The sequence below is a fragment of the Ictidomys tridecemlineatus genome, chromosome 8 (assembly GCF_052094955.1).
Source record: "Ictidomys tridecemlineatus isolate mIctTri1 chromosome 8, mIctTri1.hap1, whole genome shotgun sequence".
Lineage (NCBI taxonomy): Eukaryota > Metazoa > Chordata > Mammalia > Rodentia > Sciuridae > Ictidomys > Ictidomys tridecemlineatus.
In genome coordinates this window covers 22512286-22530921 of record NC_135484.1, presented here as the reverse complement: position 1 = coordinate 22530921, position 18636 = coordinate 22512286, and the positions used below count along the sequence as shown (strand labels likewise).

The 18636-nt window shown below is 38.6% G+C and overlaps 1 protein-coding gene across 33 annotated transcripts in view; it reads right to left on the bottom strand.

Moving 5' to 3' along the window:
* The window catches only part of Hivep2 (HIVEP zinc finger 2), a 182948-nt gene that overhangs the window by 57263 nt on the left and 107049 nt on the right, over nt 1-18636 (bottom strand). For 6 of the 33 annotated variants that reach the window (XM_078019012.1, XM_078019013.1, XM_078019005.1 and 3 more), the window contains exon 4: nt 6566-6785. The exons of the other annotated variants lie outside the window; for them this stretch is intronic. The gene's annotated coding sequence lies outside the window, so the exon portion shown is untranslated. The remainder of the gene's footprint in view (nt 1-6565; nt 6786-18636) is intronic. 33 annotated transcript variants of the gene reach the window in all.

Below are 18636 nucleotides of genomic sequence, written 5' to 3'. Positions count from 1 at the left end.
AGGATGTTTTCACAACATTAAATATTTAAAGTGGGTCAATAAGAGCACTGTCTCTCAGGAATCCTTCCTCACTCATCTCCATGCCTCCCAGGCAATGGAAGGAGTGCATATGTATGCCACACTGAGAAAAAGCAATGTGGAAATGTGTTTGTGACAGTCTCCAAAGAAGATTCTAGTGTCTAGCTTCCTGGGTAAACAAAAGTCACCCCAGTTCAAAGAAAGTCAGGAAATTCTCCGGAAGATGTCTGTTTTCCTGGGGGCAGGGGTAGGGGTGGGGGTGGACGACAGGACACTTGGGACAGGGAGGGAAGGCCTGGTGGAGAGACAGAGAGTGCTGACAGCATTCCACCACAGAATGACCTCAGAAGCACTGGAAGACAGATCATTAAAAATACAACACTTGCCATCTCTCTTCCATTGCAGATACAGAGAGCTTAGTGAAAGCAAAATGATCAGTTAAGATCAATTTAGGAAACCTGGCTTTATACAAATAGGAGTAAGTAGGTGGATTTGTCCAAACCACACTATTTACATCTTCTAAACCCTATCATTTTGTGCAATGGCTAAAATTTCTTGCCTGTCACAAGTCTTTCTCCTCCTCCCCCACCACACAATGTGGCTGCTTTGAAGAATGTCAGACTGGGAATAATAAGGAGAAGAAAGGGCCATTATTTTGAAGTCTCACAAATTCAAGTTGTCTGAATTCAAATCAGACAACTTTCAGCTGAAGTATTTACAAACACGTAAATGGTGTTCAAGAGGCACAGCCAACCAAACTTATATCATGGGATGAAAACACTTTCTAACACATTCTCACAACACAGATTTCACTGACTTCTCTCCCTGGGTTAGGTGTGTACATTAATTTAAATCCTTTATTTAGCAATTTCAAATGGCACCTTGAGTTCTCCTGACTAATGAATATTACACAAATGAGTAAATAAATACCAAAATAGTTCCAGACTTAGCTACAGACCACCATGGAGTAGCAGGAGCCAGATTTGCCTTCCCACCTGAAAACTACTGTAAAGACAGATGATATACATGAAACAACAGCTTTTGAGATGACCAGCCACCTAGGAACAAAGGCAGTGATCCCTGGAGGAAGGCAAGCAATGAGGTGTGCACAACAATCATCCTACCATACTACCTAGAGAACTTTCAGGCCATGCACAGAAAACAGAACCCAGCAGAGACCACAGTCTCTGTGCACAGAGGGCTTGGAGCCGGAAGTCCAGGGAGCTCAGAACAGCTAAAGACCACAGGGCCAAGGATCGGGGAGAAAAGCGTTCCACAGGGAGAACGCCAAAGACCCTAGGATAAAGAACTCAACTGTGTATCAATCAGTTGAATATATATGTGCATGTGAGGCACTACATACAGCCAGAGAAGAACCACCTGAAAGTATTGAAAGCACATGCCAGGTGTTGACAGAGGACCAAGAATAGTGCCTCTCCAACAGATGGAGCAGAAGACCTCATAGTACATGAGGCACTGGTTGGACCGTGAAGAGGGATCCAACTATCTCCAAGAATCTTAACTATGCCCCCAATAAAATGTTTAAGCATAGTTTTAAGAATTCTAAAGTTTCTAGTATTCAATAAGGTCAAATTCTGCTATACCAGCTAAAATTATCAGGCCTACAAAGAAGCAGAAAAATCTGTTCCATACAGAGAAGAAAAATTAATTTTCTACCTCAGAAATGACACGGAATTAGTAGAAAGGTTATTTTAACAAAGTTATTTTAGCTGCATTCCAGATGTTCAAAAACTAGGAACACCTACAAAAGGAACTCAGTGGAACTTCTAGCGAAGAAAACTTGAAAATCTGAGACAAAAATTACACTGGGCAGCAGACTAGGTACTAATGGCAGATTACACATCACAGATGAAAAGGTTATTATCGTTTTTAAATTATTATTACTTATTATTATAAAAAAGGTTATTATTGTTTCTATTAGCAATAGAAACTAACCAAAAGGAAACAAACAAAACACCTACTCAAAGCCTATGATTCCAAAATTGTGTCTGCCATGGTTGGGATATGGTTTGCCTGTGGCCCCAGAGGTCTGTGTGTTGAAGCTTGGGTCCTCAGTCGGGCAATGTGAGAGGTGGTGGAAGTTTTGAGAAGTGGGACCTAGTGGGGAAATCATTAAGGGCACTGCCCTTGGATGTGATTAACATAGGTCTTGTGGGACTCCAATTAGTTCCTGAAAGAGAGAGTTGCTATAAAAGAGAGCAACTTTTATGGCTCTTTGGCTTCCTGTGTCACCATGTGATCTTTCTTCCTTCCACATGTATTCTCACTGTGATGCCATCTGTCATGATGTGATGTAACCAGGTCCCTTGCCAGAATCAGCACAATACCTCTTGAACATCCAGCCTCCAAAACTGTGAGCTAAATAAGCCACTTTTCTTTATAGTGTACCTGACCTCAGGAATTTTGTTATAGTGATAGAAATCAGACTAATAATTGTCTGAGAGTTCAAAGAAGGTCAGTCCTGGGGTTGAAATTCATTATATAGGTGAAGATCAATTTAAGACTTTAAATTTTAAAAAAATGTTTATTTTGTTAATAAGGTTGTATGATTTTATTGATTTGTCTTACTTTATAGATATATACACTGTTTCTAAGACCTATATAGAGCTATCTATGGAGCCTTAAATGAGGACTAATAAAAATTATGACTCTTCCATTTTAAGTACCTAGCTATATGTATATGTATACATACATACATAAGTACACACACATACATATATACACATAAATATGTGAACACATACTTGCAATAATAAAAACCCATTGGAAGGCTATTCTTCTTAATACTTTTAGTATAATTACTTTAAAACAATCAAAATCATTAGGAGAGCTTATTTCCCTTCAAAGATAAACATTCTTTGTTTTTCCAAACTGGTTTCTAACTGAAAAATCTTTCATGTCATCTATAGCTTCCAGTTTCCCTTGCTAAATACTCTGGATTCTAGAAACTATCACTCACCTTCAAGATTTCATTATTTAATATGAACAGATGATCCCCATAATAATCACCTTTCCTTTATTTTGCCCCTTCAGTGGAATAAAAAGTAGCACATTGTTATATTATTTAAATTCAACTTATAAATGATAAGACATTTATACCTGCTTGCCTCACCAGTTCTGCAATTTTTTTTTTTTTATTTTCTTTTTGGTACCAGGGATTGAACTCAGGGGCACTTGACCATGGAGCCACATCCCCAGCCCAATTTTGTATTTTATTTAGAGACAGAGTCTCCCTGAGTTGCTTAGTGCTTTGCTTTTGCTGAGGCTGGCTTTGAACTTGCAATCCTCCTGCCTCAGCCTTCTGAGCTACTGGGATTACAGGCATGCACCATCGAGACTGGCAGTTCTGCTATTATTTAAATAAGCCATATATTCACTTTCTTTTTGTAATCTTTCTCCTGTTACTTTATTGACTTAACTAGCAGGTCCATGCTGGTACCTGGAAACATGATAAGTAAGATATAATCATTAGTGCCTATAGCCTAAGGTCAGACAAATGAAAAACACTTTTACAACAACAACTGGGGAGAACACATGGGAAGAGTAATGAGGAGGTGACCAAGGGTGCTGGGGACAGGGCTGGGGAGGCAGGAAAAAAACTGCAGAACAGAGATGGCCTTTATGTATCGAATGTGTGTGGAAGTGCACCTAATAGAGAAATTGGAAAAGGACCTTAGATGCCGAGGAAATAGCGACTGTAGATTCAGGAAGCACAAGGAAGCAGAGTGTGTTCTGGGAACGAATCAACTCGGGTATGACCACAGTGCGGGTTTCGTGAAGAATAATAGCCAGATTGGAGGAACGAGGCAGAAACTGAAAAGTGGGTCCAGATAATAATGCACTTCTTACGATGAGGCCAAGACTTGGAGTTTTGTCCGGGAGCATGAAGGTCACAAGCATCAGAGTGACTCCAGGTGAGGCAAGAGTCAAAGGGGGCTCCTGATTCCAGCTCAGATGAGGATGGAGCGGGTGGGGATTTAGTGGAGAGGCAGGAGGAAGAGCAGGTCTTGGAGGTAAGGTGTGATCTGGACACATCAAATCCGAGTTTATTTGGGCCATTTAACAGAGGTATCCGGCACAACTCTGCACTGTTTTCCGACTGGGACACCTTCTGAGTAATGGATCCTTGGAAGATTTCCTCCTGTGAGCATCAACCCAACTCAAGTCCCTTCCGCAGGCCAGGTCTCATCAAATACCCCTCTCCTGTGTTCCACCCAGGGTTTCTTGTCACTCCACATATTTGCATAATGGGAAGGGTGGCTTCTCCCTCTGCCTTGAAGGCCCACCCAGACCACCAGACACCATTTCCACCTCTCTGCATTTGCCTTTCTCACCATGCTGGCACATTGCTATTGCTCCCCGGAGTAGATCTGCTCTAAGACCTCCTCCAGCCAACTGCTCATCTCCCTCTTCCAAGCCCTCCCTGGCTCCCTGTAGCTCCAAACACTCCAGGCTCTAAATCAGTTACTCCTTAGAAGCTCTTCATCCTAAACGTGGAGGGGGTGGGGTGTACTGCCATTAAGTTGTTCAAGTACTAAGACAATCTGGTTCTATAGAAATTTTTATTTGAGTTTTCTATAAAAAAATTGTAACAGTTTCGGGGAATAGAGAGAGAAGAGAGAGGGGGTGGGTGAGAGTAGAATATTGGTTGACAGCTCCTTGAGGCCAGGGCACAGTTTTGTTCAACTCGAGTTAAATGGTACTAACCAGGGCATGTGAGGACTTCAGAGAAAAGAAAGTTAGTATGTCCTTCAAATTATCCTCTGACCCCAGGTTCTAAAACTGAAATATAAACTAAGATTTTAGGGGCCCAAATTTTCTTCTGAGACTCAGATATTTTTTGGTCAACATATCACAGAAATTTAAAAATACCTTTAATAAAATAATCACTTGGTAATTAATCGGCCTAAAATCTAGCCAAAATATGAAGTCTCAGGTTTAGAACTCTACAGTTGTAGTCAGAGCCAGAAAAGATACACTTTGAGAACGAAGCTCTGTTCTCTCACTAATTTCATTTAACCTGCATGCTGATCTTTTGGCCATTTGGAGATGAGTAGCAGTCACAAAACAGTGACAATCACAAGCTCAAATCTAAATTATTTCATTTTAAATTATTTAATAAGCTAATGTCTATTAGCCAATTCTTTCTGGTTTAGTAAATAGGAAGTACCTGTGTGTCTCATGCACTTTGCTGTGTACAACAAACACAGAGGTAAATAAAACATTACCAGTTGGGCTGGGGTTGTGGCTCAGTGGTAGAGTGCTTGCCTAGCATGTGGGAGGCACTGGGTTTGATTCTCAGCACCACATATAAATAAAGTCTATTGACAACTAAAAAAAATATTTTTTAAAAAAAACATTACCAGTAAGCATAAGATTCTCAAAGTTCACACCTTCAGATGTAAAAAAAAAAAAGAATGCTAACACAATTTTAAAAGAAAAATAATAATAATCATACATGAAGCAATAGAGGAACACCACAGACAAAGCAGGAAAAAAAAATCTGCTTTGAGGAGTTGCAAAAAGATGTGTCAGAAAGTGACATTAAACTAAGTTTCAAAGAGGGAAAGGAAGATGGGAAGGAATATATATATGGAGCATCGACTCTTCTCCAGACACAAGTGAATCATCTCATTGTTGGCTCCATTTTAGAGATACTAAGACTGAGGCAGGACAACTAGAGTGACTTCAAGCACTGCTTCGTATGTTCTGTGCAATACCCAAGCTCCCTCCCAACGACAAGGAGTATTATAGGTAGAAAAGAGTAAGAATCATTATTGCTATAGTTAAAGCTTCTTAAAAAGTATCTCTTATAAAATCTTTACTTTTAATAAGCTATTATATTATGGTTGTGATTATAATTTTCTATCTGCCTGTAAAAAGCTTTCAAAACCCATTTAGAAATGCCCAGGTTCCAATGTCATACAAGAGATTTGTGAGACTTAAAAAATCATATACAGAATGTTGTATCCACATGCATTCTTCCAGGAAAAAGGATTGGGAGCTTTTATAAGCCTCAAATGAGCCTATGAAGCTCTCTCTCTGAAGAGGCCAAGAACCACGGATCCACTGGGTTTTGCTAGGCTTTTAACTGTTTTTCCAGAAGGAAAAAAATACATATATGAGATTCAGTTTCATACATAAGGAAATGCATTTCACATACAATAAGGAAGAAGATTAATATACTCTATTAATAATGTAACAACTTGATAATGAGACATTGAAGTGACCCTTACCCACCTTTCTAATAACTACTCAGGATGTTAACAGTGAAAGGATCATTTAGAAAGCTAATTTCCTTTTCATCATGCCTGTTAAGTGTTTACTTTAATTCACATCCTGTGTGACCCTATGGGAAAATTTTTCACTAATACTGGGGAAAATCCCACAGGGTTACACAGGATGTGAATGGGGCCTGCACTGAACAAACTTCAGCTTGAAAAAATAAAATTAGATAGGTGAGTTTCGCTTTCTGTTTGTCATAAGTTCCACTTTCTGGCTCCCAAAGTTTAGATGCATCGTGTACCTGCATTTCTGAGATGGCATCCCAACGTTCTCACTGTCTTTTTAAAAGAAGGATTTCTCTGTGTTGCACAGCAAAATCCTTCCGGCAGAAGAGGCAAATCTGTGGTGTCAATCAAGGCGAGCTGGCTGGAGCACTCCCGGGGCTCCAGCATACCTGTGCTGCACACAGTTCAGCCGCCGTTTTCCATTTCCTGTGGAGAATACACATCATACCACTTCCCCTATAGAAAAAAGAAAGCAGCCCAATTTAATTGCTGATGGAAACATTGTCATACTTTCCACTGGCCAAGCTTGAAACCATTACTGATCTAACCTTCATTAATTTTTCCATAACAATTTGCAGAAATGTCAGGAAGCAGCTGTACGAAGACTGATTAATTGTCTTTATCACAGCTACTTCACCAGGCGCATTCTCTCTGTTATTTCTACATCTTTCTCTCTGTTATTTATACATCTGCATGTATAAATATATATTTCAGGTTTTTTTAAAAAATTGAGGACTTTTCTGTGTCGATTGGTATATGGATGGCGGTCTGTCTTGCTCTGAAAACTCCATATCTTTGTCTGATGTCTTCCAATGGCCCAAAACATTTCAGATCTGGAGGACACCCCACGAAGTTTGGGACAGCATCCATGAAGGAAAAGATTGCCTCCTGCCCATTACTCAGAGCTGTTCAAACAGACGTTAATGGATTCAAGTCTTAGAGCAACACTGCATTTATTAGTCAATCACAGGAGCTAAAATTCACTTCCGAAATGTGAATTAGAAAATCAAATGCCCTTTTTCTATTTTTTTTTTCACTTTCTTTCCTCCCTCATCATTTTAGGCTGAGCTATGCCATCTGTCTCACCCTATCAAATAATGTGCTGTGCATGCCTGGCAAAAATAAGTGGAACAGTGCACCTCAGAACCCCCCGTGCGCAACCACTGAGCGTCTCTAACTGGTACACAACAGAATCTGGCCATCTGGGGTAACCGGTTACAGCAAGCTTGGCTCCTCCACCACTCAGTCTTGCAGACTTTTAACTAGTTGGCAAAATGTCAACTAGTGTTCAAGAACAGAAACACTAACAAACATTTCTTTTTTTTCAAAACACAAGAATCCAGATATATATTTTCAAAGCGAACTGGCCGATGTTGCCGGTGGGAAGGCTTCGAAAGCAAAGATCAAGATGCTGTCACATCCTTGAAATGGAGACAGAGTCAACTGGAACCTGGCGCTTTGCAGCTCTACTCAAGTTTGGGGTCAGAACGTGTCTGTCCTTCCCCCATATTGCCTGCATACATACAAGGAAGGGACTAAAGCAGAACAGATGTTGAACCAAATGACACCTTTCAGAGACAGCTCTGCGAGACCTAAGGGGGAGAACCACGTTTAAAAAAAAAAAAATCAAAAAATCCATCACGTTCCCAAAACCAAAGAAAAACAGACTGAACAATAGTAGCATGTAGCATTCCAGCAGTAACTGGATATGGGCTCTGGAGCAGGAATATCTGCTTTTAATTTCACCTCTGTCATTTATTAAATATGTAAATAACACCAGGCAAGTTACCTAACCTCTCTGTACCTAAGTTTTCTTATCTGGAGAGTGGGGATAAAAATAATATTGCCATAATCATTACGGGAATTATATAGTGCTTATAAATGACACCAGGAAGTGAACATACAAAGGTTAGCTATTAATTCTAGATTTTCCTTTTGGTATTTCAGGCATATATGGAGGAAATAATGTGATGAGAGTTCCGAAATTAAGAAAGTCCACCAAGGAGGTGGAAAGGTTTCCCTGATGGTAAAGGGATGCAAGGGTATAAACACCGCCACTGAAACTGGATCAAGCAATCATGGTTCAGGGTTTGTATCTTAAATGTCCCCCAAAGGCCATTTGCTAAAAGTTTGGTCCCCAGCGACAAGGAGGTAAGCCTAGTGGAAGGAAGGAAGGTCACTGTAGACATGTCCTTGAAGGGATATGGGACCCTGACTCCTTCCTCTGTTTCCTGCTACCATGAGTTGAGCAGCAATGGAGCCAGCTGACCAGGGATAGAAACCTCTGAAGCCATGAACTAAAAGAAACCTTTCCTCCATTGAGTTGTTTCATCTCAGGTATTTTGTCACAGTGATGAAGAGCTGACACACAAGGGTCAGTATCTTATGACTTCTGTTGACAGCATGTCTCACAATGCTATGGGACATCAGAGAGAATACAGCCAGAGTCATTACACCTCGCCACCACTGTCAGATCTGGAAAGAAGAGATGGAAAGAAGCCACCACAGGCCAAGAAAAGGCAAAGGAAGAGGGAAGTGGACTTGGCCTTCATCATAACCAAAGTGCTTGGCTGAAGACAAAGGTTCTCATTCCCCAGGCACGAAGATCAGGGATGGGGTTCCAGAAGGTTACAGAGGGCAGGAAGGGCACTGCCTTTAATTCCTCTTCTGCCATAAGACTTTGAGTAACTCACACGCTCTAAAGACTTATTTTCTGCAGAAATATACAGGATTGCATCAAAATCAGAGTTTCTCAAACTTCTGTGACCCTCTTTTCTCTGATGAAGCCTGTGAACCCCCCCCACCCAGAACACAATGTTTTAAAGTGTATAAAAAACATTAGATTATAAAGGAAACCAGTGATAATAAAATACGGCTATCTCAAAAAAAATCCTTTAAGCAAATGTGTGGACAGTAACTTGCTATACCCTATGTCTAATAGAGACCATAATGTTGAGTAGTCATAATCATAAAGACACCTTGAGGTATTAGCCACTGTAGGAATGTGATATGAAATTATCTGTGATTTCCATTGATGACAAAGTCATCACTGTCATTTGTTGCCTAAGTTGAAAATAAAAGCAATACTGAAGTTCAGAGATTGGTGAAAAATAATGTTTTGGTTTTTTTTTTCTCAACCAAATTCTCTGAATTCCGGCCATCTGTAGTTAAGATCCCCAATCTAAGTGAAAAATACGTCCCTTTACAATTTCAACTATCTAAGATCAGTGATTATATCCCGGGCTTCTCTCCACAGAGAATATTTGCAAGGAGAAATGAAACTATGCCTGTGCTTTCAGTCATATGGGGAAAAACAGTTTTACAGGGATAGACATGTCCTCCCCGCTCCCTCCAAAGGAGGGAGCATTTATTGACTTGGAAATGAGAGATTCACTACCAGGCACCACCAGCCTACAGGCAAATACATATGCAGTGGCATTAACACCAATTAACCACAGCTCCTGTTCCAGCCCCACCTGCTCACACAGGACCTCCAGTCCCCTTGAAAAGTCCCAACCAAGTATTTCTAGGACTCCAGCAAGGGAGACTTAAGGAGCCCACAGGCAGTCTGACAGCCAGTCACAACACCATCTGCCATTTCTTCCTTCCTGTGCCAGCTCCCCCTAGTGTCTCAGGAAGGAACTCCTCTGCTGCCTCTGCAGATTGTGTCCACAGCAAGAACGAAATGCCCAGATGCCCCAGAGCAGCAGTGCCCATACACCCAGGCTAGAAAGGTTCTTGCCTTGGGTCCTGTGCTTTAGAAAGCCCACAGACCACAAAGACAACAAAATAAATGTATTGGAAAATACACAGCACCTTCATTATTGGTATTTAGATGTCTCAGAACCCTAAACCCTGCTCCCCAGGGAGCCTTGAGTCAAATCTCTTTTGCACCAAGCCAAAAATAAAATAAAATAAAATAAAGACTGAATCTGAATGCCCTGGTTTGTGGGAAGTGCCACTGAAGAGTGTGGAATGAGATACCATTTCAAAAGCAGAGATTTAAGTAGCTGTAATACTTAAGTTAAAGAAAAAAACATAGTACCTAGTCCTTGCTTTTGGATGACATGAACACGACAGACTCTTGACTATAGTCATGCCAAGAATCCCTTTTCTTGTTTCCTTTAGTGTTCCAATCAGTAGTTCTAGGATTATTAATGAATTAGTACAGTATTTGGAATAATCATACTCGGTGCCCATACACCCAATTCTTCTTAGTCTTAAACTTGTGAAGATGTCAATGGCAGGAATCATGATGCTAATTCTTTACATTAACATCTAAATTGACACTTTCCATTCAATCTATAAATACTTTCTATAATCTATAAATTACTTTCACAAAATTAGAACACTTAATTAAATTTCCAAAAAATATATATTAAAAAAGCTGAAGCTGTTTATCTTTGATTTAGATGTTTTGTTCATTCATCATAACATATATTTACTTGTCTTTTAATTTTGGATATTAAAGAACTTTTGAATTTTTTTTGATAATGTAATAGTTATTTTGAAGATACTTATTACTATATGTTAGAAAATTATTAGAATTATAATTATTTATTGTTTTATTTTACATGTGCCCTATTTTACATGCATATGTTTTGATGCACTTTGGAATTATGATAAAAAATTATATAAAAATAAATTAATTCCATTTTAAAGTCAGCACTGTGAAATATTCTTTAAAACAGATGCATATTAGTTAACATTTTTTTAATGAAAATCTATTGATATAGATTGTATACTTTGAATAGATTTACATTTTACATGTAAATCTTATAAGTCAAAAATGAATGTAAATCAAGGTCTTGCATTTGTATCTTCTCTTTTGAAGTTCGGAAACTAAAAACACCTCCTCCCGACACACACTAAAGCAAAAGTAGTAGAAAATCTACAGTCAGTCTGTGTGAAATTTAAAGCTACAAACAATGAAAGTAAACAAACTTGTCAGGCATGACCCATATACAATTCACTAAAGGATGTTTCAAATACTTCTTTTAATGAAGATTTAATTACTGTTCAGAAACAATAAAAAGGAGCCAGAAAAGGTATTTCTATCATATTTGCAACTTGAATAGAGTCAGATAAAATGCCTGGCAACTTCATGTTCTTTACAAATAAAGATTTCATCGTGATCAAATTAAGAATGTTTGTGAGACTTCATGTGAACTCTTCCCCTATAGACCCAACAAATATTGGCCGCCATGACCTCTCCCTAGTTGTGTGTTCTTAAGGTCCAAACCAAGCTTGGCTTAAAACCAGTTCTCCTCCAAGTCGGTCATGAAAGCATTTCCATCAGTTTTTTTTTCTTTCCTCTACTCTTATCCAGAAACTTTGTTGGGAATATCTGTAGTCATGTAACACAATGCTCTAATCCAGTTCAAGGGGTCAGTGAAGCAACTGGTATGTCTTTCATTGTCAGCCTGAGAATCCACTACCCGCTTTTCAGCCAGATGTAGAGCCATAGTTGATTATTAGTGGGCGTTAGTTAGTACACCCTAGTAGTGAGAAGGAGGCATTTGAGCACCATAAAGTCCATGTTTATAGACAAAACCACTGACTTAGTTTGGCTTTTCTTTCCTCACTGGTCTGTCTTCTTCCTGCCTCCAAGGTTCCTGGATGCCATATTCTGCACCACCTCCACACCTCTTGGGCATTTCCCTACCAGACTTATTAAAGTTAAGGCCTGGTAGATGGAAGAAGGACAACGGAGGCCAAGAGAACAAAGCAGGTTCAGAAAGCCCCTTTCGCATTTTTTCTCATAATCTAGTCCTTAAAGTTGACAAATAAATCTTGTAGCACAAATTTTTTTTCAACAATTTACATGATGAGGACAATAAATGTTTTGAGGAGCGTTGTCCCTTTCACACTTGAAAGTTTAGAGGAAGGATGTTTCCTAGATATGTGAATTAAGGAACTACCCCACAATAATCCACATTTAACTTGTGTTTAAAAATCTGTATGGAGAAAGAATTTTAGAGATTTTGCAGGTATACAGAAGTCCAGTTTTTCACATCAATGTATGTATTTAAATGTATATGTGTACATACACCCAAAATCAAGAGTGCTGAAATAGGGGAAGGGCAAGTTACTTGCTCAAGGTCTGAAAACTATTCTCGGGCCCTAAGCAAGAACCTTGGATTCCTGATATTGCAACCAACGGCTTTTCCAGTTACTCACTGCTCCCTCCCCACTACTGCTAACTACTAACACTGTTGCCATGACATGGAAATTATTCAATTCAGAAGTTACTTACTAGGCTTTTAAAATGTTAGAAAACAAAACAGCACCATTGCATTGTCAAGAATCAGCCTCATGTTATCTTATATATCATTACTAAATATACAAACTCCAACATGTCCAATTTTAATAGTACAGAAATAATACATAATATTTCTAAACCTAATTCTCTAATTTATCTAAGAAAAGGTTTGAGTAATAATGTCATCATGAATGAAAAGATCTGAAAATGTGTTCTGCAGAAAATGTGAACTAATATGCATCTGTTTTAAAGAATATTTCACAGTGCTGACTTTAAAATGGAATTAATTTATTTTTATTTAATTTTTTATCATAATTCCAAAGTGCATCAAAACATATGCATGTAAAATAGGGCACATGTGAAATAAAACAATAAATAATTATAATTCTAATAATTTTTTAACATATAGTAATAAGTATCTTCAAAATAACTATTACATTATCTTCATGCAGTAGCTCATTTTTGTAATCTAAGCAAAGTCCTAAGAGAACAGATCTGTATTTTATATGATGTATATAATAGCATGCTTTTTAAAAACAATATTTCTTCAAAAAATATAAAACATGCCTGATTTAGAAGTTCCTTTTCAGTATCTGAAATTAGCTTCTTAAAATATCTCTTGCTGTTCTTAATTTAGAAGAAACTTCCTTTATGTATACTTTTAAATAGCATCAGAATAAAAGCTTACATGAGGGCTGTGTACAGCTCCATTTTTACTATACCTACAGAAAAGTTAAGTAACCAAAGTATGAAGTTTTCTTCTGATTAACTGTTAAAGGTTCACAACGCACATATTTTACAACACACATATGGCTCTACCTACTTTGAAAATAATTTTATAGTTAATTATTTAGCAAGTTATAAGACTGATGCTGTGATATACTTCCTGAAAAGGTAGTGGTTTTCTACTTAAAACCATAAGTTCACATGTTGTTCAGTACCTCCCATTTATATCCAGCTAAAAATTCTCTATCGCATTAATTCGAATAAATAAAAGGAACTGACCAATCCCTATCCTGAATTAAAGAATGAGCAAATGAATAATCCGAATGCACATACCAGACCAGTTCCCAATCTCTCCAAGGCAACAGATTTAAGATGTAAGAAGACAAATGTTTTCGAAGACAATGATGGCACAAACATATAGTATTAAGAAAAATAATGCCACAGTGAAATTAATTTTCTTCTCTCTATAATTAAAAAAAAGCCACACCTACACAAAAACCTTTTGTCTTCATCAAAGAACAAACAACAATGACTTCCAGTCATGGTGTACAACTGTAATCCCAGTTTTCGGGAGGCTGAGGCAGGAGGACTACAAATTTGAGGCCACCCTGGGCAAATAAGAAAGACTCTGTTCCAAAAAATAAAATTATTTAAAGAGATAGGGATGTAGCTCAGTGATGGAACACTTGCAGCATGCACGAAGCCCTGGGCTTAATCCCCAGTACATGGCAGGGAGGTCTTAGAAGGGGAACTCAAAAAACAAAAACTTCCAAATTTGGGTTAAGGTATTCTTAAAATATTACAAAAAATTATAGACTTACACATACTTTAAAAATACTTTAATCAATCTACAAAAACATATTAATATGTTCATCAAATACAAAAACTCAAAATTTATACTTGGCAGAATGAAATTTATTGACATTGATACAAATGCCATACAAACGTATCTTTATTTGCTTTAGGGACAAAATAACTTTAACAGTTCTGTAACAAAGGTCCCATAGGTCTCTTAGTTGAACATTAATTTCTGACTATTTAAAATAGAGGAGAGGGCTGGGGATGTGGCTCAAGCGGTAGCGCGCTCGCCTGGCATGCGTGCGGCCCAGGTTCGATCCTCAGCACCGCATACCAACAAAGATGTTGTGTCCACCAAGAACTAAAAAATAAATATTAAAAAATTCTCTCTCTCTCTTTCCTCTCTCTCTCTCCTCTCTCACTCTCTCTAAAAAATAAAATAAAATAAAATAAAATAGAGGAGAACTTGGTACCACTTTATACTTGAAAAATTATTCCCAAATACGTGCTGCAAAGCAAAGAAGAGAAGGGGTTTGAAGACATTGTTTGCTCATGCAATATAAAATAGCCAAAATAAAAATCAGATACATCCTGCCAGGCCAAAACTGTCATCCACAGTTGCCAGTTGGAAGAAAAGTAAAAAAAAAAAAAAAAAAAAAAAAAAAAAACTGTAAAATGAGGTAAGAAGAGATATAGTCATAAACCCCAAGAGAAGGTCTCCCAGTCTCAAAGATCCCCACACTGTTGAGCTTGATCACTGGCTGAGAAGATCTTGCCGGTGTTCCCAAAGGTGGGAGATGCCCCTGCACTGGGAAATTCCCTGGGATATTTACATGTACACAGGAGCAAACCCTGACTCCATCTATCCCTAGGCTTCAGGTAGAAAGCAGCCTGCTAAAATATCTTCCCCATCCAGCTTTCAAGGAAAGGGAATCCCAACGCAACAGGTGAAGCTGAGAAAACATGGTGACTTCCTCCAAAGCTCTGAGGATTCCCACTCCCATTCACCTAAGAGCTATTGTGAATTCCCACAAGTTGAATGCATTTTAGGGTTCAAAGTGATAGGACATGGGGGCTAGGGTTGTGGCTCAGTGGCAAAGCACTTGCCTACCATGTGTGAAGCACCGGGCTTGATCCTCAGCACCACATATAAACAAATAAAAAATAAAGGTACATCAACAACTAAAAAATTAAAAAAAGAGAGGACATGAATGATGGGGGAAGAACATTTGTATATAATAGTCATCTCATAAATGCATTTTTCAAACAAGCTGCTACTATAAAACAGGGAAACTTTTATATTGGCTAGTTTCCTCTAAGAAGGATGTATTTTATTTAAGTGTTTGAAACAAAATAAAAATTTAAAAAACCAAATCTTACATGTCTCCTCTCATATTTCCCAGCCCCCAGCCTGGGACAAAGGGAGAGTTTAAGAAATGTTCATAAAAAGGATAAATGAATGAATGATTGTAAACAAGCTCACTCACCATGTTTATATACCTTTGTGCACATGTGGGATTAAGGAGCAATTGTCCCCCATTATATCACTCCTTCCCACTTTTTAAATTATTATTTCTTACAAGATAGTTTGATATGATACAAAATACCCCTTTATGATAACATGGATACCTCTGAATGATTTTTCATTATGCCCAGTTGTCTAGAATAACATGTAACAAAAATCAGCTAAGCCTAGGCATAATACAAATTTTATCCCTTACATTCTCTAGTCATAGGCTAATTCATCTTAATGAAGCCACTTCTGAGTATTTCTTCAACAAATTCTCCTATTATTCTACAGGTTGAATAAATAATAGTATCCCTTCTAACTCCAGCTTCATTGCAGCCCTGTTTCCAATGGTTGGGTGCAACATAATGTGCCTGTACATGACTGTGTGTTTTGTCTACTTCTTGGCACATAAATACCCCTGAGGACAGGAAAAGAACTGGGGTGTGTGTGTGTGTGTGTGTGTGTGTGTGTGTATGAGCGCACACACATGTGCGAGCTTGCACACAGGCACTTCCCTAGATTGTTCTCCATGGAAATCTCCTTCCTTGTGGGACAGGAGCCAAGGAGAGCCCGAGGACTTCCCCAACCCTCAGCTGAGGGTGTGGCAAAGGCGCTCACCATTAGGAGCTGAGTGCCCACAAGGAAGGAGGAAGGAGATGCAGGGAGGAGGAGGGAAGCTGGGAGCAAGTGCAGAAGATTTTGCTGTGAGAAAATAATCTAGGAGTCCAACCAACATCGGGACGGCATTTTAAAGTTTGCAAAGACTTCTCAGAACTAGCACATTCTCAAGTGAGGCCTCTAAGACCAGCCGGAATGTGGAGATCTACATAAACTTTACCCAACAAGGAGAAATCACAGAGAAAAAGCTCAGCCTTCTTGCTCACTGATGTATTTAATTATGTCTTCAGTATAAAAAAAAAAATGTTTTAGAACATTTCCAGCCTTACTTCTACACTGAAACCTCTTCCGAGTCCCCATGATCCAATGCAGAATCCATTAACCCTTTATTAGATCCCAATGTTGGTGCTGGTTTTATAATTGCACATAATCTGAACAGAATTCCCATGTAAATGGAGCTCCCAGCTCAGGGCCCGACATAACAGTGGACATTCAAGAAGAGCTCCTCTCTCTAACAAGCTCCTCCTCCCTTATCCTCTCTGAGTCTTGCCTTTCTTCGTTTTCCAGTGACACTTTGGACTGCTAAAATACTCTGGAATTCTATAGCTGAAGTGTCTTCTCTCCTAAAGGTCCCCCTGGTTTCCAGTGCCCAAGTCACACCCCTCGCTCAACTCCTGCTATTGTTCTGATCATAGTCCACTTTGAATTTTAGTTAAACACATATATATCCTACATCCCCAAATAAATGTTCAGCTAGTTGGGAGCAGGACTGATCTTGCTTTTCTCAATACATACCTCCATAATCCAGCATAATGTCTTGTACCTAGCTGGCTTTCCATAAATATTGACTGATTCAAACATTTGATTCCAGATATTCCACTGAAGCTTATTGCCTTCCTGTTTCTCACCCCTCATAGCCAATCCTAAAATCCATAGATAAATTCATCTATGATTTCTCTCCCTTCTGCCCCCTCTTTTGTATAACTTTTACAAATATCCTAGATCAGGATTTTATTACTGCTCCCTAACTTACCTACCTCCAATGTTGCCAATTCTTCTCTGCAATGCTATCTGTGGTAATATTTTTTAAAAAATCATCCAAAATATAACTTCATAACTCAAAGGTGGGTCAAGGTTCTCTAACACTTACCAGACTGATGTGCTACTTACATTCAAGGCCCTCTGTACTCTCTGGACTAGACTACCTTCCCCTTCTCTTCTTTAATATCTTCCCTTCACTTACTCAGGCTGTATCCCAAACATACTCTGGTACTTTTTGTTCTATAGTCACACCAATATTATCCATCCCATCTTTTACCATGTGAATATCATTCTTTCCACCAGGCAAAATCTTGCCCATCTTTACATGTTTCCCCAGGAAACACTTCCTGATCCCCAGTCCCCCACCCCCAACAAACCCACAAGGTTTTTTTTCTCTCCTCTACCTTCATGAAACATTTTATATAGGCTTCTCTTGGGGCACTACTACCAGCTTTCTTATATTCAAGGCAGATATATACTAGTTTTATCTCTCTTTTAGGGCTTATAAGCAACTTGAAGGCCAAAATGCAGATGCATTCATCACCGTATTCCTCTCTAGCACTCGAATGCAAAATTGCATATGGCAGAACAACCATAAATATTCATTGAATTTAACCAAACTAAAGCTTTTACAAATATCCAAACAAGCTCAAGTTCCATGTAAGAAGGATCAGAGCCCAAGCCAACAGAGTGTTGGCGTTTGTGATGATTGGTGTTCTTAAAATTTCCACTTAAGGTTGATGACAGAATCAAGCTCTGCTACAGTCCATGAATAATTTATTTGTGCACAAAACATTCTGTTAATGGAAATCTTTTTATGGCTCAAGATCTAAAATATATTTACTGCCCTATAGTTATTAAACGTTTACTTTAATCATTAGTACACAAGATAATGACAAATGATGATTACAGTATCATTATATGCTCTTAAACCGACTTAATCAAGAATACCTCTTCTGAAATTTAAAAAAATCCTCCATGGATGAAGGAAAGGGTGGATTCTCCTGAAACCCGCCAAATCACTGCTACCATCAAATTTAAGAACCCAAGGTTTTCTGTTGTTAGAAATACCACAGTTTGTAAAAATAGCCTTAAATTCAAACAGCTAGTACTTTTTTTTTTTTCAATTTGAGTGCTCAATTAAAACTCCCTCTGCTTGCCTGCGCTAGACTGACTCAGTCTAATACATCAGAGAGAAAGAGAAACGCGAGTGTTTGCGCATTCCCTAGATGTTGCAGCCTGCCAAAAAGTGTTCCTCTGCTGTGCTATTTCAGTGAGTCGTGAGATGGCAGTGATCAGGCTCCTCAAAAGGAAAAGAGAGTTGTCTCCCTGCATGTTTTTATTGTACAAGG